The sequence below is a fragment of the Eulemur rufifrons genome, chromosome 28, assembly GCF_041146395.1.
Source record: "Eulemur rufifrons isolate Redbay chromosome 28, OSU_ERuf_1, whole genome shotgun sequence".
In the NCBI taxonomy this organism is placed as follows: domain Eukaryota; kingdom Metazoa; phylum Chordata; class Mammalia; order Primates; family Lemuridae; genus Eulemur; species Eulemur rufifrons.
Genome location: NC_091010.1, coordinates 28,755,572 through 28,779,896, shown reverse-complemented (window position 1 = coordinate 28,779,896; position 24,325 = coordinate 28,755,572).

Below are 24,325 nucleotides of genomic sequence, written 5' to 3'. Positions count from 1 at the left end.
AACACTTGTACCCTCTAAATCTATGGAAAAAAGAAACCTATCTGGTTGAACTATCCACTTTAGTAATTACAGGATTTTTTCCCCTACTTTGCCAGTTTTGATTTATAACTCCAAGTTTGGGAAAACCTTCTCAAGTTAAAGGCTGGTTTTGAAAATCATTCTGTTCACCACCCCCTTCTCAGCAATGTAATGAATTATTAGTAATCTGCTGAAGACATACAGCTCTGCCAAGATTTACTTCCTGTTTCTACTTGGGCTGGTTTAGTATTATTTTCCAATGTTCCAAAATTGCATGTCAGAATTTATTTGAAAACATAATAATTTGGAAATGGATATCTTGCTAATTGGAGCATCTGTCTCTAGCTATAGCTCTTTTCTTCTCTTTGTAACATCCTGATTTACAACCATCATCTCACCTTTGCAGACACTGCACAGTATTTAGGGATCATACTGAACCCCATTCTGCCTCTGGAATAACATAGAGTCATCTTAGGATACGCTATTATTCTACTATCTAAGAATTATCTCTATAGTTTAATGCCTATCAGTTTGGTTTGTTGCCAAAGTTGTGATTTATAGTTGCTTGCTTCTAGACTCTATTACTGCAATGTTTTCATATACAGACTAGCTGATTAGACTGTGCACAGAAAGAAATGAACACAGTTCACTTAATCAAGTGTGTTTCACACAGTTCCCTGTTTCCTTAGGCTTCCTCATGATGTCCCTTTCTGAGGTAGGATATGCAATTCATACCATATTCTGACAATTCCCATTGATGACTTTGAAGCTTGTAAATTCTACATTTCTAGAATTAAAAATACCCCTTACATCTGGCATAGCAAAAGAGCTGCTAATATTTTGATAACTGGAAGTTTTATCCAAACCGCCATATTAATCAGAATTGATTTTGTTTCTGCTCATAGTTTGTGTGCAGCTGTCATTTAGGTTTCACCATGATGTATACACACAAACTTATTCTTAAGGAGTTGGGCCCTTTGGACTGCCTGGCATGAAGGAAATCTGGTGGTCCTGGAGAAGGAGGAGGTTTCTCACATAGTCTAAAGTTTTTCCCCAGGCAGCAAACCCTCTTGCAGCAATCCTGACTGACAGCTACTCAGCACCTTCCAGTCACCTTCAATGAGTAGGCGGTCAGTACTTTAACACACAGACTGCCACAGTAGAAAAAAATTTTTTTTCCTTAGCGCCATGGTGTTTTATTAAGAAAATAGAATAAAAACTTCGAAAACATAATGATCCTTTCCAATTTAATGAAAAATGTGTTATTTTTTATTGTTTTCTGTGCATGAGTTATATGCAACTTGAAAAATAGTTCACATGGCTCCCAAGGTGAAGAGACATATGAGTTACATAGGCTTCATGACGCCCTGGGCTCAAAACTAGCGTGAGTTAAACACAACTCACATGGCAGTTAATGTGTTAAATGCAGCTGATACCACTGTTGAATATTTCTAATTGCTGATCCCTTCTTCCTTTTCAATAGGATCTCAAGTTGCTTCTGTGGTAATTTCTATCCTGTAGTCTACTTTCATGTTTCTTTTCTCTAGAATATTTTCTATCGACTGAAAATTTATGCCCCTCCCCGCTCCAAAATTCATATGTTGAAACTCTAATCTCCAACAGTGATGGTATTTGCTCAACCATGCTGGCACCCTAATCTGGAATTTCCAGCCTCCTGTGACCTTTATAATAGCAGTCAGAACTGACTAAGATAGCACTCATAAAGAACACCACATGGCAACTATTCAAATAAAAATACAGGTACCAAATTTCTCTTAAGCTCCTTCTCTAGACTAAACATACTTCATTTCTTTGTCTGCCCCTCACATCCATGGTTATCAAATATTTCACTTTTATGCTCAAGTTTTTAGGAATCACTTCTCTAGTCAGTTTCTCTTCCTTCTACTAGGGAGCCCATATGATTCTGGAAATATCACTTAAACATTTCCTAATTTATAACAGACGTGCATAGGCTGAACCTTCCTACTCAAAAACTCTAGATTCTAAGAAATCCACAGAAGAAACTCAATGTACAGAAAAAGACTTACCAGGCAAATCACTATGTTTGGCTCCACAGAAGAAAAAAATTAAATTTTATAAATACACACACACACACACACACCCCTCCACAATGATTAATGACTCAAGGTTCCTATTTATTTCCTAAAAGAATGGGCATGATATTATTTTTTAAAGTTTGAAAGGATAAGACTCAAGTGATAATATTAATAACTATTCTGGGGTGAAAGTATTACAGATACTTTTTGCTGTATTTGCTTATTTGAAAATTCTAATTTTTCTACATTAAGCTAGCATTATTTATGTAAATCTTTTTAAGTCAGTCATAAGCAAAATCCAATATTCTTAAATCAATTTGTCAATTAATTATTATGGGATACACAACTTCCAAACTCTAGGCATTAAAAAGCTTGGAAGTTATATTTTAAAATCTTTTAGTATAAAACAATTATAGTTTTATAATTGAGGAGGAATCATGAGAAATTATCTATGACCCCACAGTAAAGGCAAGGATTGTGAACAAAGAATTCATTTGAAACATTTAGGCAAAAGCATTACCTCTGGCTACATTGGTTTAAATTCATTTCTTCTGGAACCTTAATGCGGAAGATACACATACAATGATGTTAGCCTACGGTAATACACAACAGAAAATGTATTATTATATTAAACTTGGAATACTTATAAGCATCCTTAGACAAAAATGCCCAAAGTAGCTGTCTGAATTGAGACATCTGGAAAATGAAGGCATTATGTGTTGACCTGGGATAATTTGCTATGATGCGGGTGATTTTCTATTCATTTTCTTCTGTACTTTTCAAAAGACTATTGTATTTAAAAACCAAATTGCTGGCACCATGCAATTTGGAAAAAAAAAAATACATCAAGTATACAAATTACTGGAGAAAAATGCTGCCTGTAGTTTCCAACCAAGTTGGATCCACAGAAAATGTCATGTCAAAATCCTGCAGGGTCATCCTTTTATACATTTGTGGATGAATTTATTACCTTAGTACCCAGACCACCCCCATTATAGAGCAAAAGCTGCCTGTGTAATGGAAGCTTATGCAAACATTGATTTCTTGTGGTTAACTTCCAGACGTCTTCAGATTATTCTTGTGCACTCTTGGAGCTTATCTCTTCACCCAGTAGCAGACAAGCGAGTTATTATAATATACAGCACGTGTGTGTCCATTTCCGTTGACACAATGCACGGGCTATCAGTCGCTATTAATTCCAGGAGGGTGAGGGCAGGGCAGAGGGCAGGCAAAGAGGAATCTCAACGAAACAGTAAAAAGAATATGCGCTGTCGGATCTCCTTTTGTCAAACAGTTCAGTTGTGCACCACTGATCTTTTAAAGTCTGTGTTTGCACTACCTTCAATTACTTGCTGAAAGCAGCCCAGATTGGCTCGTACATGTCATTGTTTGTATAGCACAGAAACATGAATTAAATCTGTCAGTCTTTTGATCTGCATGCCAAGTCAACAGTGTACTCATTGTAAGGATTTATCAAAAAAATAAAAAAATAAAAACCCTCTCTGTGTTCTGCCATGAAGAAAAGACGGAAAAATTTTTGCCCTTTCACCTATTTTTTTTTATCATTCTTCCTGTAATATTCTTTTTAAAAGTGACATTTATTTGTCAGTAGGGAAAAAAACCTTGTCAGATGCAGTTCTTAATTATAGATTTTGAGGTCTGTGGAGGCTGTGTTACCTCTTTCCATTCAATGCACAACCACACGAGTAATAGAGAAAGGTAAATAGTAACACAAGGAAAAAATACTGTTTTGCATTGGTCCTGGTACGGTGCACAATTCCTTCCCTTAGAACTTTTTTGTATGATGGAATATTCTGGAAGCAGACAGAATATGAAACAATCTTTTGGGAAGAAAATGGAGGAGACACTGAGCTCCATTCAAACTGAGGTTCAACATTTAAAAAAAAATTCTATTGGACACATTAAGTTGGCACTCTCCATTTTGTTTAGTCACCAAAAATAAACATCTTTTTCATATAAAATATTTCAAGAAAGAGTAAGATTCTTTCCAAATCATGTCTTTAAAATCAAAAAATTTGAAGATCAGTACTAAAATTCCGTGATTTTTTTATTTAGCTTATACCATGGTTAATAGGAATGGAAAGAAAAAATGTGCAAAAATTTTACATTTAATAGCCACAAATAATCAGAAAAAGATGGATGGCATTGATAGTCGAATAATCCCTAAACTTCAGTTTATTGACTGTTCTTTAGGTACCTAAAAGTAAAAGATTGATCCAATTTAGCCATTTGATGTGAAAAAGGATGGGGAATGGTTCAGAAGGAAGACAGCAAAACAGAGAAAGAATCTCAATAATTTATATCATCAAACCCCGAATAACAGAGTAGGAGGTAAACCAATCAGGTTCCAGCATGGAAAGGTAAGGAATTTATCTCTGGAGCTTTTGGCTTAACATTGTTAATGAAAGCTACATTTATTTTATTTTAGGAGCCTCAAAGAACTCCCCCATATGACCAGCAATTAATCCAAACCAATGATGTGCTGAAAAATCACTGTGACCATAATTGGGAGTCACTACAGGAAGTTACTTCTTTTAGACTGATATGGGAACAAAAATGCTACTGAATGTGTTGTCTTGGGTCTTTTTGTCTGGCTGACCTTACTGTAGATGAAAAATCGGTGACAGCTGTAGCTGTGAACAGCACAAAGCTCTCTCTCAGTATTCTGTATAACACACACACTCCAGCTCGCTTTGCTTTGTTTCCAGAGGCGTTTTATTCTCGAGTTTCAAAGCTGAGAGGCAAGAAAAAGTGCCAATTGGAAGTCAAAAACAAAACAGTGAGGAGATATACTTTAATAGATTCATCTGCATCGTTTTGTTAGCAATATGTGATTCAGACTTCCATTTTTCCATCACTTGAATGAAGTACATCTGAGTCACATAAAGACATGGTCTCTGAATAGTAAATTGTTATAGGAGGGTGAATAGTTCTGGGTTCCCAATTCCAGCAAATAAAGTTTGCAAGTAGCAATGGAAGAGTTGCAGGGTTTCTTGGAGCTGGTTCTAGTGCCAGCTTCCAATGTTTGATTATGTACATAAACCAAAGACTTCATTCCTCTAAAGTGGGGCAGAAATCCCGTGAGATCAGGCTTTGAAATATATTTCCAGTATTATTTCCTGCTCTCAAACAGGCCAGAAATACCATGTGAATGCATTCTATCCATCTTTGTATGTGTGTGTGTGTTTGTCTCTCTCTCTGTCTCTCTCATGCACATGCGTGTGTGTGTGTGTTTCCATTCACCAGTTCTGGCCAGAACTTAAAGCACCATAAATCTGAAAAATAGTCTTTGTGCTTTTGTCAGTCATCAAGGCCTCCTTTTGAACTTACTTGATAAACATCACATGTCTGAATTCCCTCATATAGGGACAGGAAGTATTGTAAGTATTGAGTCTGACTGAGATTTGGGGCATGTAATATTTTATGGTTAATAATGTATTGATGATTGTATTAATGGACAGTTTTTAGTGACTAAATACCAATGGGCAAAAGGTGCACTTTTTAAAAATATACCGGTCAACATACAATCAGGGAAGTTTGAGTCCAAAAATGAAGGTGATGCTATTTTCCATGTCTTGATGAAAGGCCCAAAACATGACAGATACTTTCATATAAGTAATGAAAAACCTGGCTTTTCATTAAGGCAGCAGCCACCATGTTTGTGGTGCTATTCTTTAAGCTTCATGGTCAGCATCGCAGTAGTTGATTTAGTAAATATCCAAGAAACTAATCAGCCAAGATTCTGGGGCATCTTACCGTAGCATCCCATACTGAAAGGCTTGTATGGATTGAGGCCCTATAGCTAAGTAGTTATAAACTTGGAATCTGGAGCCAGACAGACTGGAATTGAAGTCTCCATTCTGTCACTTACTGGCTGTGTGGCCTTGGGCAAATTGCTTTACTCTCTGAGCCTATGGACTCAACTGTTAGAAGTGGAAAATAAAAGGGCTTTACAAGTTTGTACAAGAGAGCTTTTGAGTTTGCTGGAAGGATTAAGAGAGAAAATGCCTATAAAGCACTGGCAGGTAGTGTGTGTCCAAATGTGGGCAACGACTGTTTATTATTGGTTTAAAGGTTTTATTAGATGTCAGTTGTCCACTGGGGAATGTGGTTCAAGGCTTTATCGCAGAGCAGTCCTTCACATCGAGTAAAACTTCCAGTGGTTTTTCAAGAGGGGACCCAAGCAGAGGGAGGCAGGAAGAGTAACCAGTGAGGAAGGAAGCAGAGGTGTGAGGGAAAGTTCTACTCATCAACCTCTATGACATTGACTTTGAACTTCTCTACCAAAGCATCAGAATTAAGCTTCAGCCATTGAATTCTACGTTATGAAAGGAAACATAGGAGTCTCCTAGACATTTTCCCAGCTGCCACTCCAGAGATACTGGGGATGACTGGTGGAATTCTTGTTGCTTAAGAAATATACAATGAGAGAAATATATAATGAGAGAACCACAGCTGGGCAAAGTTTCAGCTCCATAAAGATTATGCAGAGTGTATGTAGGATTGTACAAACGAAGTGAGCAGGGGGCAACTTCAAGACCCCTATTGGTAAGAATTCTAGGCTCTCCCTTTGAATGTCACAATAACACATCACACACACATGCACACACATTCACATTTGCACATGCACACACACCCCCAAACAAGCACAAATGTCCTTCAATTTCAGAAATGGTTCAAGCACAACCATTTAATTACTTAATAGAGAGCTTAAGACCTAAAGCTAAGGTTTGACCCCAAACTAATATTAGCACACAACCACTCTATCAGTAGTTAGCCCAGAAACACTTTATGATATAATATTTAATAGCTCACTAAATAGCTTTTAAGTGAAAATTATTATAATATCATCAGTGAATGTCAAGCCAGTAAATAGCAACAATTTTACACCTACTTGTTCAAGCCAAAAAAACAACAAAAAACTGATTTCCCCATCCCTTACCTCATCTATACTGTTGACAATCCTATTTTCTCTACTCCAAAATACATCCCAAATCTGACCACATGTCACCATCTCTATTCCTACCACCCTAGTCTGAGCATCTACTCCAACTTGGGTTCCCTGTTGCTTCTGTCAACCCTTTAGAGTCCATACTTTACACAACAGTCGAAGAAATTTGTTTAAATGTAAATCAGATCACATGATTCCCTGCTTAATTTTCTCTATGGTCTTCCCATTGCCCTGCTGCTGGGCTTTCCAAACTCACCTCTTACTCCTCTCCCCCCAGGACTTTGGACCTTTGAACAGGGCATTGCTTCCACCTTGGGTCCTTTGCACATTCTGTTCCCTCTGCCTGGAACACTTGCCTGCAGATTTTCCCATGGTGTCTTTTTGATATTATCTGAGTCTCATTTGAAATGACATTTCCTACACAGTTACCTCTCAAGAATTATCTCATCCCTATGTTACTGGCTTCACAATCCTCACTGCTGTTCGATAGGATCTTGGTCAATTCTTTGTCTACCCGCTTATTGTCTGCCTCCCTCAGTAAAGGGCAGGAACTTTGTCTTACCTGCTACTGAGAACACTGATGCATTGTTGCTGAATAAACATGGTGAGTGCTTACTACGGACAAACATGACCATAAGCTCTTTATATGCATTATCTTGTTTAGTACTTCTTCAAAGTTTTGAGGTGGGTACAATTAGCATCCCCATGTACACAGAAGGAATATGAGACTTAGGTTAAGTAACTTGCCCAATTAGACAGCAAGTGGATTTTAAAAAATCAAGTCATTGAGGCATAATTTATCTACAGTAAAATGCTCTCATTTTGTGGGTGAAGATTAATGACAAATGTATGCACCTGTGTCATCACCACCAAAATTAAGACACAGAATGTTTCCATCACCCCAAAGTGTTCTCTTGTGCCTTTTCCAAAGTAACCCTGAACTAACTCTGGCCCCTGGCAACCAATGATCTGCTGCCTATCACTAGAGATTAGATACAGTATGTACTCCCTTGTAGCAGCTGGATTTAAACCATACCATACCAAACCATTCCATAAATCTGTACTAGAAACCATACTCAGCTACTTTGTCACTAAAGCCATTCTAAAGTAACTATTGTCTTTACTGTATAGACAGGTGACATTCATAAGTTGAGATGAAATTGCTATACATTCCAAAATTTTTATAATAAAGGCTAATTATGCAAACATCTGTAAATTAGTAAAAATACACCAACCATCACTTACAGTGGTAAAAAAAATACACTCAAAAATGAGACAAACTAGATCTAAATTCTGGTTTTTCCCCTTACTAGGTTTTTCAAACACCAAGTCTGCTCAACTACATAAAAAAATACACATTTATTATAAACACATTGCAGAGACAGTAAAAAGATCATGTGATTAACGTAAAGCACAGATGTCTGCACGTACAGACCATTGATAACTATAGTGCACTACTATTCTTGGAATCCGAAGCTAAGGCCACACTGCCTTAAATTCTTTTCTAAGTATCACAATTATCTATTGAGACTCAGGCATCTCTGTGAAATAGATAAAGAAATTGCTACTCAAATTGTTCAGTTGGAGAAACCAAAGTAAAGAATAGTCAAAGTGCCTTGCACAGGCTGCAAACAGAGCTGTTGGCACAGCGAGGTCAAGAACTCAAGATTTTTCCAAAGAATCTCAAAATAATTCATGTACATTATTCATTGTCACTATAGCCCCGCTAAGCTGGTAGGAGGCAACTGCTGTCATTGCATTTGGAAAGTGAGGAATTTAAGACATGGGTGTGTTAAATGACCTATAAGAATTATTCATGTTAAACAATGACACAGTAAGGACTAAAACTTTAGCCTGTGGATTTGCCATTTTCTTAACACTGAGCTTGCCTAGCCCACAAACTTCAAAACTGGAGCTTTACAAAAATGAATTACTGATCAACGCACTCAAGAAAAATGAAGGGAATAAAGAGACAGAAGGGAAATGGAAAGAACTCTTAGGAAATTTGACTGAATAAAGATAAACACTGAAAATGGTAGAAGTTGTGAATATGGCCCATATGTTCTTCTGGAGCCTGAAATTACCAAGACAAATAGGTGGGAATATATGGCTGCTAGACAGACAATGTACCAGAAATACCCATTTAGGGATACAGTAATCAAAGTGTTATCAAGAAATGTGTCTTCAGGATCATGGAAAGAATATGTTATTCCGATGATGACTCAGAAATTTCAAAATTCTCGGTTTGTGTCTGCATAAAATGAGTTATTGGCTTGAACCAGAACAGAGAAGACAGACTTGCAATGCAGAAAAAAACTTTACTCCTTTTTAGCCAGCTCCTTGCAAAGGAATGTTATGATAATTGGTGAAGAAGCATTTTCTAAAATAAGAATATCTGTTTTGGGTACAGAATAATTTTTAATATTTCAGTGTTTTAAAAGCAGTAGTTTCCAGCACTGTTTAAAATTTAATAGAGTATGATGTTCCAGAATTCTATGCCCCTTTTCTGAAGACAGAGTGGAGAGGAGGGTTTGGCTGATATTAAGTCATGAGCTATATAAGGCATACCCCTTGAATACTTGCTGGCACTGACTTAATTCTACTCCCTACATGCTAACCTACTTTTTTTTTTTTTTTGCCCTTTAAGATATAGCAGAGTGGAGGCTATACCTTCATCTTTTTGATGGAAATAGAGAATTTCAGTTATGAGAGAGAGATACTTTCTGAGTATTTCTAAGGAGAGCTTATTCCCAGGAGGGCTTAATGAATACCACAGGTGCTCATATGTCAAGGACAATTTAAGAACAGTCCTGCCTAGAGGCAGAATGACAAATCTTAGTGGGAGGCATTTGAATTATGGAATTCAGAACATGCGATGACGCACTGTAGTTTACTTCAGTTCATTCCTACCCCTGACTCGTAAGTAATTAAAAGAGCAAAACAACATTCCATGTTTCTACACGCCTGGGATGTGTGGGCTGTATGTGTGTAAGTCCGTTGGAGAGAGAATGACTTCACTCCTTACTGAAGCAACCCTCTCAGTGTTTGAGCTCCAGAGTTCAATTTTCACAATTGGTATAAGACAGGGCATAAAGCTGGGAAAGACAGACACTCAGCAAAGCTGAAGCAGCAGCAAAAGTAATCACCAATGTCTCCTTGTGGGACCACAGCTCCCCTTCTTCCCCAGTGTGTGACTTTGTGATGTCCTTCACATATGCTCAGGTTTCCCAATCCTGACTACCATACCCACTGACCTCGTCTACACAATATGGCACCCTACCCAAGAGCCGTACACCATACACCAGAACTTTCCTAAGCTCTTGTCAAAATACTCAACTGGACCCTTTCTCACTCAAGACACAATGCCATGTGGTTGCAAATGGATCCAGTTTGGCCTGCATAGCATCTTTTCAGATGTGATTTAATGTCAATTATTAATAACAAAGAATGCTCACATATAAATCTGAATTTCTAGAACCAGAAGATCTGAAAATCCTGGGCTCACCCTCATGAACGATGACAATCTCCAGGGGTGCAGCCAGGCCTGCCCTCTGTGGACAGGTGGCGGCGTGCACATTGGGGTTTGCCAAGTTCCCAGAGGGCTCCCTCCATGTTTTTTCCTGTTCTCTGTGAGGAGGGGTATGCAGTTAGGGACTGTCAGTCACTGCCAGCATGTGGCCCATGAGAACAGAGTGGGTAGTTTTTCATTTGGAAGCACAGACGGGAGCTGGGCATGGGGGTGCGCGCCTGTAGTCCCAGCTACTTGGGAGGCTAATGTGAGAGGATCACTAGAGCCCAGGAGTTCGAAGTCAGCCTGCCGACACAGTGAGACCCCATCTCAAAAAAAGTTATCTAGAAGCACAGAAGGGAGTTGAGAGGCCTGAGTGAGGTGCCTGTGTGGCTACAAGGTTTGTCACTGTTGGTTGAACACTACAGGTACAACTAAGTGCCCACAGACTTGAATTCTCTTTTATTTGTTTTGTTACTTTATGTTAGAGAAAAAAACTAAATTCAAGCAGCAAAAGGCATACAAGGCCAAAACTGCTCAGAGCCCCGTCACCTAAACAAATCACAGTTGTCTTTTAACCGTGTTACCTTGAGACCTTGCCGACAGGAACATTTGGTGATTACCCATTTGCCGCAGCCGTGCTCCGGCATAGGTTCTGCTTCCATCACACCAGGAAACTACTGTTTTGCCCCTACCACTTTTTTTTTTTTCTTTTCTCCCTTCAGTACTCAAGGTAACCATAAAAACATATGAGGACATCTATAAACATGAATATAGGAGCATTTTGTTAGGAGAAAACGGGGTCGAGCTACAACATTTCTCTGCAGCCACGTGCTTTTCTCACATAACAATACAACATAGATAAGAGGAGGTTTATGTCACTTAAAAACCCTGTGACAAAGTTTCACAGAGTCCCAGGAAGCCACGTGCCTCTTCTTAAATTGTTCTTTCTCCTCCCATGTGACTGTGCCTAAGGGATGGACAGGCCCCTGAGGTGAGCAGACACACAGGACTTGGCTCTCCCCGGGTATGGCTCCCTGGGAAAGCCGTGCTACTAAAAGCCACACTATTAAAAATTCAGATGGACCTAAGTTTGAGTCCTTCCTCTGCCACTCACTGGCCTTGTCACCCTAGGGTGCAGTGTCATTTTATTCAGAAAGCTAGCTAAGAGCACACAATCACGACACAGCAGAGCAAGGGCTGCTCAAACTATGCATCCACCTTCAATTAATTTTCCCAGCATTTAGTCATGAGACACTCTGAAAATAAGCTAATATTTTAATTCTAGTGTGCACGTGAATGCATTGCATTATGTATTATTTTTATTTTGAATTATATATGGGGCGGGTACCATAACCTTTTTGGTGTTTCGCTGTTCTAAGGATCTTATGCCTTTTTTTTTTTTTCTCTAATGAAACAAAGTTGGGTTTTTTTTTGTTTTTTGGTTTTTTCGGGTTTTGTTTTGTTGTGTTTTTTCTTTAATCTAAAAGAAGCTAACAGCACTTGGGCTCACAGAGCTATTGTGAAGACTGCAGGAGACAAATACTTGAAAAGTGTTCTGCTCTGTCCAGGCGTAGTGAGCGTTCCGTGATAGTTCCCTTTAATGCAGTCTCTGCTTCTGCCCATTCTCCCAGTCACAGCCCTCAAGGTTTGGCCCCTGAAAGCACCTTCCTCAGTAAAGCTTTCCAAATCCCTCTCTTTCTTTCCTCCTCTTTAACTCCTTACCAGTTTTTAGGATTTTAGGATTTTTCCCACTTTCTGATAGCCTTATCTTCACTGCAAGTTTGAAAGCTCCTTGAAGGCAGGAATCAGATGGCTCTATCCCACAAAGTGCTGTCCCCCGAGGGTTCCTTGAATTGGAGACCCCTAACTTCTACTTGCTAAGCAAAGGGCACGGGACAAAAGAAAGAGAGGCCTCCAAGTCTAAATGTGGAACGCAGTTACTATCCTAAACGGTTGACTGTGCTGGCTCTCTTGCACTCCCCTTTTTCCCTTGGCTACCTCTTGTTCTTTTCCCTGCTGGAGGCAGCCTCTTTTTTTAGCCCAATGAAGTACAAGTGGTAAATACCTCATTAGCACCCTTTTTCTAGTGACTCAGAAGAGTAGGTGCCCTCAAGTGGCTCTTAAGAGGACAGGTACATCCAGCTATGGCCATGAGGCAGGAACCTGCACTCACTGATTCTGGTCTCTCCAGAATGTGCTAAAGCATCAGTCCCCAACCTTTTTGGCCCCAGGGACTGGTTTCATGGAAAATAATTTTTCCCCCAGACCCGGAGGGTTGGGGGTTTTGGGGCGAGGGATGGTTTCTGGATGATTCAAGCTCATTACATTTATTGTGAAGTCAAACCTCTCTGTTAATGACAGTCTGTATTTGCAGCTGCTCCCCAGCACTAGCATCACCGCCTCAGCTCCACCTCAGATCATCAGGCATTAGATTCTCATAAGGAGCGTGCAACCTAGATCCCTTGCATGTGCAGTTCACAGTAGGGTTCGGGCTCCTATGAGAATCTAATGCTGCCGTTGGTCTAACAGGAGGCAGAGCTTATGTGGTGATGAGAGTGATGGGGAGCACCTATAAATACAGTTGAAGCTTTGCTCACCCACCACTCAGCGGTCTAGGGCTTGGGGACTGCAGTGCTAAAGCCAAGAATATTGCCACTTTGCTCCTGTTCTGGCTCTTCCAAGAGCCTTCATTTGAGGTTTTACCTTGCTTTCAAGTTGTATAATCTAGCTTGCTTTTATTTTTCAAGGAGGCCAAAATATATTCTTTATGCACCGTTTAAAATAAAATACAGCCTTAAACATTCAACAGAGTATTTTTATAGCATTCTAGTTGCTCAAAATAAAATTAGATAGACATGCAATGATAAAAGATATTTTAAGGAAAAAAATTACTCATTGCCATAATCTGTCACCTAAATACTGACAATAAATGAGCTATAGCATCTTTTATCTAAAATTTCGGCTGTCTTTGTTTACTCGGTGACACAGGGCCCAAGACCTACATTATTACATTAAGTTTGCAAAGCTATCGAGATGCCCTTGAGTAAGATTCATCATCTTGTCCTAAATTCTCCACACGCTCCACTAAAAGCCTAGTGGCAGGCTGAAGGGATTGTCAGAAAGCATAAAAGACAAAATAAAAATTTTATGCTCTTTTAGGCAAGTGAAGATTTACCCTGTAGCAATTTCTGATATTAACTCATTAATCCTCACAACCTATCTAGACGATAGATTTCGGGAAGGAGCAGCCCTTGTCATCCTACTCGCCTTCAAAACCTGTACCAAAGAGAGAGCTGGCTCTCCCCATGGGCTTGCTCTGAGCATTGCCTCAGAGCCGAGAGGAGTGGGAGACAGGGACAGATTCAGAAGAATCTCTACAACTCTCCTCTCCACTTGTCATCAGGATGGGCAGTCATGCGGGGCCCGGCACTGGGTCTAACACTCCATGGTCGCCATCTTGAAATTCTTTATGAATGTTGTCCAAGGGGTCCTGCATTTTTATTTTTCACTGGGCCCCACAAAGTACAATGGCCAGTCTTGCTGTCATGCGTCCCAGGAGAAAAGACATTGGTGGTATAGCACATGGGCCAATGCATATTCTCTTGATGTCCACACTGATGCTAATAAAATAATAGTGAAGTCTATATGGTCTATCACCTCATTAGTACTCTAGTTTTTCTCTACTTGTACAAAATTGAATTGGTCTATATGCTTAGAATTTTATCTAAAACATAAGACTAGATATCAATTTTCCTTCTTGAATCTATGTGTGCCACATTTTCTTCATGTTTCCTAGATTTGAAGTACTGTTTAATTTATCTTATAGTGTGTTTAATTGTTGCCATATAATCCCATACCTTCTTTACATGTGGCATCTCAACAATGTGCAATTTCTAATAGCCAGCATGAAATCATAACTTAGAAAAACATTTCTGAGCTAATTACAGGGACAATCACAATAAATCCAAATATTTTCTGGGCCACAGTCCATATCTGAATCATAGTAAGTGTGAAAATGTTTACAAATCATTACAAATTTTCCACATAGTTTTACTCAGTGTCAGGACCAATCGTTCTTTTTTAGTCATTTGAGCCGATGTTTTAGAATTCTCCAGTGAGAACACCGATTTTAGAAAACACTCAGCTTATTAGCAATTATAAAAATCAAAAGACAGAAGTGAAAAAGCCCTTAAAATACAGAATGTAAGAAATATTCTTCAAGGAACTCTTTGAATACTCCCACAAACATAATATATTATTTATTTAAAAAAACATTTCACTGAAGTTATAAAGGTAAAACATTGAAGGGAACTGGCCAGGCACTTTAACTATTTTGCATATTCTAATGAATTCACATATTAAGAAAACCCTATTTAGAAGCCTAAAAATTATATAATAATGAAGTAACTTGTTTACGACAAAATAAAGGGGGAATTATTTTAATGAGAATTTGCTCATTGTTAATTTTTGTACCATTGGAATTGAGCTGCTACCTCTGCATAATTCTAAAACTTATTTTTCATTACTTTATAAAAGACTCATTATATCTACTATGCATAAGGCATTGGAATAATCCATTAATACTCCACGTTTCTTACTCTTTCATAGGTTCTTACTCCTATTAGATTAAACTACTAGAAATATACTTCAGGAAACACTGAACTCAGTTCTTTCAAATCCCTATATATATACCAGTAAGAAACCAGGTATTAAATTTTAAAATTCAAAGAAGGAGGACTTAGTTTTGCATTCTGATAAAAATGGTTTATATATGGTTGGGTCTAAAAATGAGCTGTAGGGAGTCTATGAACTCCCAAAATTGTATGTGAAATTTGGGGTGGAGGAACAGTTTTTTTGGGGGGGAGGGCGGGGAGTGAGCATTTGTATCTTTCATCTGACTCTCAAAAAGTCCATGATTCCAAGTACTAACAGACTGTCCAAAATACTGCATTCTTCTAGGGATGCAAACTATTTTTGATCAATAATTACTTTTCACCCACTGTAGTTTATATATGTGGCACGCTCCAATGACGAGTTTTGCTGTCTGACAGGCATGGATTCAAATCATTATCATGAGACCCTTTGGTGTACCCAAAAACTGTGAGGTCCAAAACAAGTCAAACTCCTTATTCTGAAAGTTCTCTGAGATTCTATGACTGCATCATTTTGCTGTGCTTGGTATCATTTGGTTCTGTGATTATTTGTTGTCCTGTGAGTGAGGTATATATTCTTCAAGGGGATTCAAATTACTCCGGAGCCATAATTATTTTTAGTCTACTGCAGCTTAGATAAATACTGTATCCTCAGACATTCATGAAATGGGAGCCATAAATGCTTAGAGGATGTTATAATTGAGAGCATGCATTTCCTTGATGGCAACAGAAAAGAATTTCCAACTTGACTAATATTTTGTTAAATAATATGTGGGAAAATAAGCAGGATTACATGTTGATAACACTGTAATTTGCTAAAAGTAGAAACTGTGTTTTTGGCCAAAATGATTCAAGTGAATTCATGCCAATCTCATTTATATCTTGCTTAATAAGACTTTTTTCTAAAGAAGAAAATTCAGTTACATGATAATAAAAAATAATGCCAGTAATTTATCTTTGGGTTCAAATACCACCCTCCTCATTCAGAATTCTGAAATGTGTTATATTTATTATAATTAATCTAGACCTCCTATAATAGAATACTCTTATATGTCCAATAATAGTAAACTCTTCCATGGTTTACTGCTTTGGGAAGAGATTGAGAAAATTTAGCAGAAAAAGATGTAATTCTTTAAATATCTCCATGCTGATATGCTTCTGTTCATAGTGATTATTTTAATATGTGCAAAACCAAAGAATTTGATGTTATACAAAATAAAGAGCTGTAGTGACATCTAACATTTGACCTCAAATTTGGGGCATACCTGTACCTTTGGGGAGAGGTAGTGGACATTTGACTTACCCATTATCCATTGTCTTTCTCTCTTAGCAAGCATACTCTAATTTCCTTTTGAGCATCCTCCCATCTTCAACACAGTATATTTAGCTCAGGAGAAGCTGACTCTGTACCCAACACTAGAAATGGATCCTGATGGGCCAATCAGCACATTCAATCTCTGCCATGATAACCAGAGCCTAGTGAGGGTCAATGAAACACAAGAAGATCTTTGCTGAAAGCTTCTGAAGAAATAAGTTTCTATACTCTTCTTTGAGAGCTACCAGAAGAGATTTTCTTTTTCCCTGCTTAATGTGAACTGGGAAGCATTTAGTTCCCAGAAACTGAGCCTTTCTTGGAGGAAGCAGACACTTTGACAAAGAGTAGAGTTAGAAAGAAAACAAGGTCTTTGGTAACACAGTTTAATTTCTGGATCAAATCTCCCTTAAACTCTGACCTACCTCTGACTCACCAGTAAGTCAATAAATTACCTTTTGGGTTGTTTTTCTTCTGCGTCATTCAAACAAGTTCACCACACGTAGGTCATGAAGTCTATAAATCTAGAAATACTACCAATACAGAACATGGTTGAACACATTCACAAAGTTTTTTTCTAAATACTGTCACTATCACTTTTTTAATAAGAAAACAATAAGAAATATTTTTAAAGATAGTAAGAAAGCTCTGGAATTTTTTCTCCAGACTCAATTGACCAATAAGTGTTTAGTGAATAAGGACAGAAATATTTACCAACTACTCACTGTGCTCACAATTATAAATAATATTTTACTAATGAAGAAATTGAGGCTTAGGTTCAGTAACTTGTCAGATGTCACCAAGTAAGTGCCAGGATCAGGACTTGAATCCATGCCTGTCAGACAGCAAAGCTCGTCCTTGGAGCCTACCACATATATAAACTACAGTGGGTGAAAAATAATTATTGATCAAAAATAGTTTGCATCCCTTTCAAAATAGATGCCTCACTCACAAGAAGAATAATCAAAGAACCAAATGAGACCAAAGCACAACAAAATGATGAAACACAGAATCTCAAGAGAACTTTCAGAATCTCATGCTCTCATGGAAGTGGCAGACTGGTACAAAGAACAGATGTGGCCTAGTTGCAAGAAGTTGGGTAATTCAGTTACCTTCTGGGCCTCAGACTCCTCCCCTGGCAAAAGCCCTGGTGAACCAAATAATTCTTTCATTTACTAATTTATTTTTTAACTGATAAATAAAAATTGTATATATTTATGGTATACAATGTGATGTTTTGAAATATATATATATGTTGTGGAATGGCTAAATCTAATTAATACATGCATTACCTCACATACTTATTTATTTGTGGTAAAAACATTGAAAAGCTACTCTCATTGCAATTTTCAAGTATAGAACACATTGTTATTAACTACAGATGCCATATTGTACAATAAATCTCTTGAATTTATTTCTCTTATCTAACTGAAATTTTGTATCTTTGACCTAATCCCTCACCTACCCCCCAACCACCATTCTACTCTCTATTTCTATGAGTTCAACTTTTTTAGATTCCACATATAAGTGAGATCATGTGGTATTTATCTTTCCATGCCTGGCTTATTTCATTTAACATAATGTCCTCCAGGCTCATCCATGTTGTCACAAATTACCTTCTTTTTTTAGATTTCCTTCTTTTTTAATGTTGAATAGTATCTCATTGCGGACATATACACCACATTTTCTTTATCCATTCATCCACTGGTGGACACTTAGGTTGATCACATGTCTTCATATCTTGGCGATTGTGAACAAAGCTGCAATGAACGTGGGAGTGCAGATACCTCTTTGCGATACTGATTTCATTTTCTTTGGATATGTATCCAGTAGTGGGATTGCTGGATCATATGGTAGTCCTATTTTTAATTTTTTGAGGAACCTCCATACTGTTTTCCATAATATCTGTACTAGGTTTACATTCCCACCAACAGTGTGCAAGGGGTCCCTCCACCACATCCTTATTTCTCATCTTTTCGATCATAGCCATTCCAACAGGTGTGAGGTAATATCTCATTGTTGTTTTAATTGGACTAAAACATGATGGTTGGTAATGGTGAGCATTAGAACTGAACAATTCTTAACTTCCCTTCCAGCTCTTAAAGTCTGGTAAGCCTCGTTAGAGGAAGATTTCACAGGAACCCCATGTGAAGTTACATTTATAGTCTTTGAATATGAAACTAAAATCATCATTTTGAGTAATAAGTAGATATCCCTTTTGTAACTTTATTTAAAAAGATTCTGAACCATGGTTAGACAATTTGCAACCCCAAATAAGTTTGTCCATGAAATAATACACTGGGAAAAATAAGATCCTGTTCCAAGAAATGTGGCTGATGTTTCTCCACGCATGTAACACTGTTTGGTCTAGCTCTGACTTTTCTGATCAATTACTGGCTGATTCTGCTATATTACATTATGTATATCTTGAAAATATGTTATTTCTAACACTGGGAATTTGCTTGCCAATAACTTCATGATTTTGAATTTCCAGTAGGAAAATCAGGAAAATGATGATTATTCATTGTTGAATCTTAATATTCTAGTCTTAACACAACTGTTCTCCAAATAGACTAAGCAACTCTAGGTCAAATTCAGATATGAAAGACAAATGTTACCCTGATTGATTGCTGCCAAAGGATCAGTGTTGGACAAATGTGTCACACAGTTCCTCTGACAATGATATTTTAGATGAACGGCTAATATCAAGTCACTGAATTAAGATTGATTTAATGTTTTCAATCATAATAATATTCCATCTTCTTTAGACACCCCCCAGCTTGCATATAAACCAGTAAATGCATTCTGTCTACACCTTCCACCACCACTCCCCCCAAACTCTAGCACCCGCCCCTATGGCCCCTCAAAATTACTAATGGAGAATTATTCCACAAAATCTTTTTAGAGGAACATGGACTTTTAGAAGGAGGAAAAAAAAATCACAAAATATTTTGCAACATTACACAGAATGATCCAATATGACAAATCACCATATAACTATTAATGTCAATAAAATTTTGCCACAGAACAATAAGTACACTAAGTCTGCAGATGACTAGAAGCCATATGAACAATTTCAGGTCTCTTGGGTCATTTCTAGTGAACAGAAAAAGTCTTTGATTAAACGGACCTCTGGCCATGTAAAATCTGATATGTGACTTTATAAGTTACATTCTGGGAACGTTGGGATAATTGAGACTTTTAGCCCTATTCTTATCAATTTAATGAACTGTGTAATTTGAAAATGACCAAGGACCTCTAAGATCTCTGGTAATTAATAAATATGATATAATTCCTCCCTAAATTTGTCCCACAGAGTACCATATAACACAGGATTTCTTGAGATAGTTAATAATAAAAAATGGGCTAACATGAGTAGCATTCAAATATTTATTAAAATAATATCCAGAAAGCCAAGTACGCTGTATTGTATGTAGCTTCCACCATTAATATATTAAATGACAGGTGCCAGCTAATTATTTACACAGCAAATGATAGATCCCCCAAAGGCCTGGAAGAGTTAATGCAATCACCTAATTTACACTAAGGTAAGACTGACCATAATGAGAGCCCAGTTATTTAGCATTCACTCATTGATGAGAGAGTCACTTGTTATTAGTTCTAAAACAACTAAATATATTAGTCCTTATTTCCTTGCACTTTCTGGGAATATACTTATTGAATAAAATACCCATTGGGCAATACTCTTGTGTTGACTTGCACCACTATCCCATAAAAATTTTCTTTTCTACCCAGATTGTTCCTCTCTACCAAACACATTTTACCTTTTTCCATCATTCACTATATTTACATACTATCCCCTCACCTGGAACTGTATCTTCCCAACCTCGTCCCATGGGACTCAACCTTTAAACCCACCTCCGATATTTTCACCATCATTTTCCCAACCAAAGGATGTCTGTCTTTTAACCTCAGGGATCAACACCTTCATGATCCTCCCCAGCCACAGACAGTTTTGAATGTGCCTCCACATGCACTGTGGAGCCTGTTTGATTTGGTTCCGTAACATGCATTGCCTGGACACCTCACCTGACACTCTCTTTCATTCTCACTGATCTATGTATGGGGTCCTCCCCACAACTAGTTCATAAGCAGCTTGGAGACAGAAACCATGCTGTGCTTCTCTTGGCATCCCCCACAGTAGTTAAAACAATTTCTAACAATCTAGGCCCACGGTCTAAATACTAGTAGGCTGACTTAGAGAGGCAGTGCCTTCTTTTTTCTAATTAATGCTGAATTTCCAATTGATTCACTAGATGCTGTACATACCACTACATCTTTGCATTCATTCTGCCATATCACACATTGTTTTCAAGTTATTTAGGGAGTCAGGAGGTGACACTGAGTAGACAGCTCTTTTAAGTTTGGCTAGGAAGGAAAGAATAAACCTAAGTCTACTGTTTAAAGAGAACGCTGGATCAAGAAAGCATTATATTTTATGGATGGGGGTTGGAAGGAAACTTGAGAACGTTTATAGGTTGCACAGAAGAGGGTAGTGGAGCAGGAGAGACAGATACAACACTAGTTGAGATTCTAATGCGTAAAGTCTAGGGAGCAGTGAGAGAGAATGGGACCAGGGGGACGAGTTTTATAAACTTAAAAAAAAATACACATTTGTGTGCTGGGGAAAAAATGGAGCACATCCAAATTTTCAACCAAAGCAGTTTAGGTGAATGCCCATTTGGAACTGAATATATGATGTGAACATGGTTGACAGCCAGCATCACTGCTGGGTATGTAGTGTGTGTTGAGTGCTCACCATCTCCCAGGCACTGTACCAAAGTGCTCTTACATACATTATCTCATTCAATTACCACCTTAGCAATTTAGCATGCTAACACCATGAAGTTATTAAAAGCAGCCTTAAAAAAAACTTCCACTACAAGAGCTTATCAAAAGGGTTATTTTGCTTTTTAACTCAGTTGTAGCAGAATGTCCTGGTGCCATTTACAAGAATTGAAGAGATGTATTTACATAGTGACTGCCTACAGAATAACTCCCTCCACGGAAGTTCCCATGAGGCAGTTACAGTGCTCTTCTGGAGTTGTAATAAAGCAAATGATTCAGTAAGTTCAATCCTTCTATTGTGTGATTAACAAAGACACACAACATTACACAGATCACCAAACTGCAGTGTGCTCAGAGCAAAGCACCACTCAACCTCAGCCTGAGCACGAGGGACTGCATATATGTACCACTGGCGGGAGCAAAACCAGCCTTTCAGGTGAAAATGCCTAATTGGAGCAGAGTCCAGAAACAGCGTTTTGTAGTTGCTGCTCTTTTGTTTTGTTTGTTTACTACTTTTTCCTTTACTGCACAGGTACACCAAGTGCCATTTTCAGTCTTTTTTTTTTTTCTTAAACAAGGTGTACATTTCCCAGGTGTCTCTTTTATATTTTTCCGCAATATCATTGAGAAATACTCTCCACAAATATAAGAACTACCTGGATACCTTTCATTGATGAGTCTTCATCATCATAAGTATTTGTATTCTGAAATCATACATCAAAAAATATTTAACAATCATTGGGATCATTAGGATGAGTTCATATGTGGAAATTCAGAAAAGCAGAAAAAGTTAAAAAAAATCTATGGAATATTTCATAGTGTACAGAAAGGACTAGAAACAAATTAAATTAAATTGTATAAGACAGCCTAAAACCAAGAAACCTGGCCAGAGAAACACAGTTGCTTCATCAAAATCACTTTCCTCATCTACATCAATGTCCAGGAAAATACTCTGTACTCTCCCAGATTTATAAATAACAAACCCTAAACCCAGGAGGCAGTCTCACCTCACATCTCAGACCCCAGTTCACTAATCCAAGCCCCAGCATTCTTGAAACAGAGAGACTCAGCAAGACAGAGAATAAAATATTAGTCTCAACAATACCTATAGCATTCCAAAATCCAAAAGAAAAAAAATTACATTGTGATGGGCCTGACAGGAAAAGAATATATGCATATTTATTTATTGCTTTAACTCATACAGTAGAAAGATTATATTACATCCAGATTTTATTATCCTATTCAACACACATAGATTATTGAGGTACTATATCTACCTCGTATCAATAAATAACATTAAATGAAGTAGGACTGATTCATGAGCGGCATAAATTTTTTCTGTATTAGTACTTTCCATGGACATTGCTGCTTTAGTGTTCTCTCTCTGATACCAACACACACACCACAATCATAACCATAAACTAAATGACTACATACTCAGAATAGATGGCTGTTAGAAAATACTCACACTAATTGATAATGACATCATGCTGGTAGGCACATTACAATGTAAATGAGGCTTCCAGACTCATTTATGGCTCTTTTATTCAAAGTTTAGTACTTATTGCTTCTTTTTCATGGTTTAGAAGGTTCTTCTTAAGGCTGTGGGATTACTTATTTCTGCTGATTTTGCCCCTTGGAATTGGACCAAGAGTACCAATTTCTAACTGTATTTTAAAACAGATGCTTACCAGCAATGAAGTAGAATTGAAATGTATAATGGAAACACATAAGTGAAAGAAAACAAGAGAAAACTGATTAACAGTTAATCCACGTAGCCATTTGCTTTATGAAAAATTGAATTATTCTTTGCATCAAAATATAATATCACTTTTCCATGCTTTTGTCTGAGTGTGTATGAAGAGAAAGCATCTAAATGAACATATTTTGAAATTACTGAAATATTTTGAAAAGTGGCTTAAAATCCATCTGACACATCTATAAGCTTAAGTGACTTCTCACTTAAAGATCTGTAACCAGCTCCATTAACCCCTATATGTTTTTTTATAATCCTCTCCCTTAACTAACTACTTGACCCTTTGAGTTGTTTCCCAGAAGTGACGGACTCAAACTCCTGGCCTCAAGTGATCCTCCTGCTTGGGCCTCCCAAAGTGCTAGGATTACAGGTGTGAAATGATGGATTTCCTATAAGGCAAAGAAGTTGAGATTCTGAAGGCCCCAGGGCAGACTTTCTGACCCCAGAACTCACCAATCCCCCTGCACCTCCCCCAAGGCACGTGACCAGCCTCTCCTTAAAAAGTCCATGATCTCCATTAGTTGGGGAGGCAGATTTGAGGCAGCTTCTCACATTCTCCCGGCAAGACATCTGTTGTATTAAAAATTCCTTTCTTCCTTGGCAATCCTTATTGTCTCAAGAATTGGATCTTTGTGCGATGAGTAGCTCAACCTAGATGGAAACCCCCTTGTGGTTTCAACAACAGATCTAAGAATACAATGTAGAACTCTGAACTTCTCCTGAAGTGTTTGTAAAACTAAGCCAGATTTAGCAAAAACCCAGAAAGAAAACAATGCTCGATGCCATGCCCAAGTTTTCTTTGGTTCATATTTGTGATGATTCACAGCAAGACCACATGGTTTCCCCATGTCTCAACTCCTTCTTTTTCTAAGAACTCCTGTTTCTAGAAGCCTCCATAATTCTCTTCAACATTAGAGAGCATAGAGGAAAATTAGAGAAATGCAGAGTTGGGATCTTGATGGGGATGTGGGAAATATTTTTTTCTTTTTATTTATAAGTAAAGTTGCAGAAAGCTAATCAATCACTCATTTGGTAGTATTAATAAATTCTTAAGTGCAAAAGGGCTTACTTTTGCTGAGTTTAACCCACTTACAAGATTTCTCTATGTTAAAATAGTTATGCATTTCACATATACATCATCGTATGTAACACATTGCCTGGGCATTGTTCATCTATAACACTACTTATGATGAAGGAGGGAGGGAACTGCACGTGTTCTCAATCTCTAAGAGCTGAAT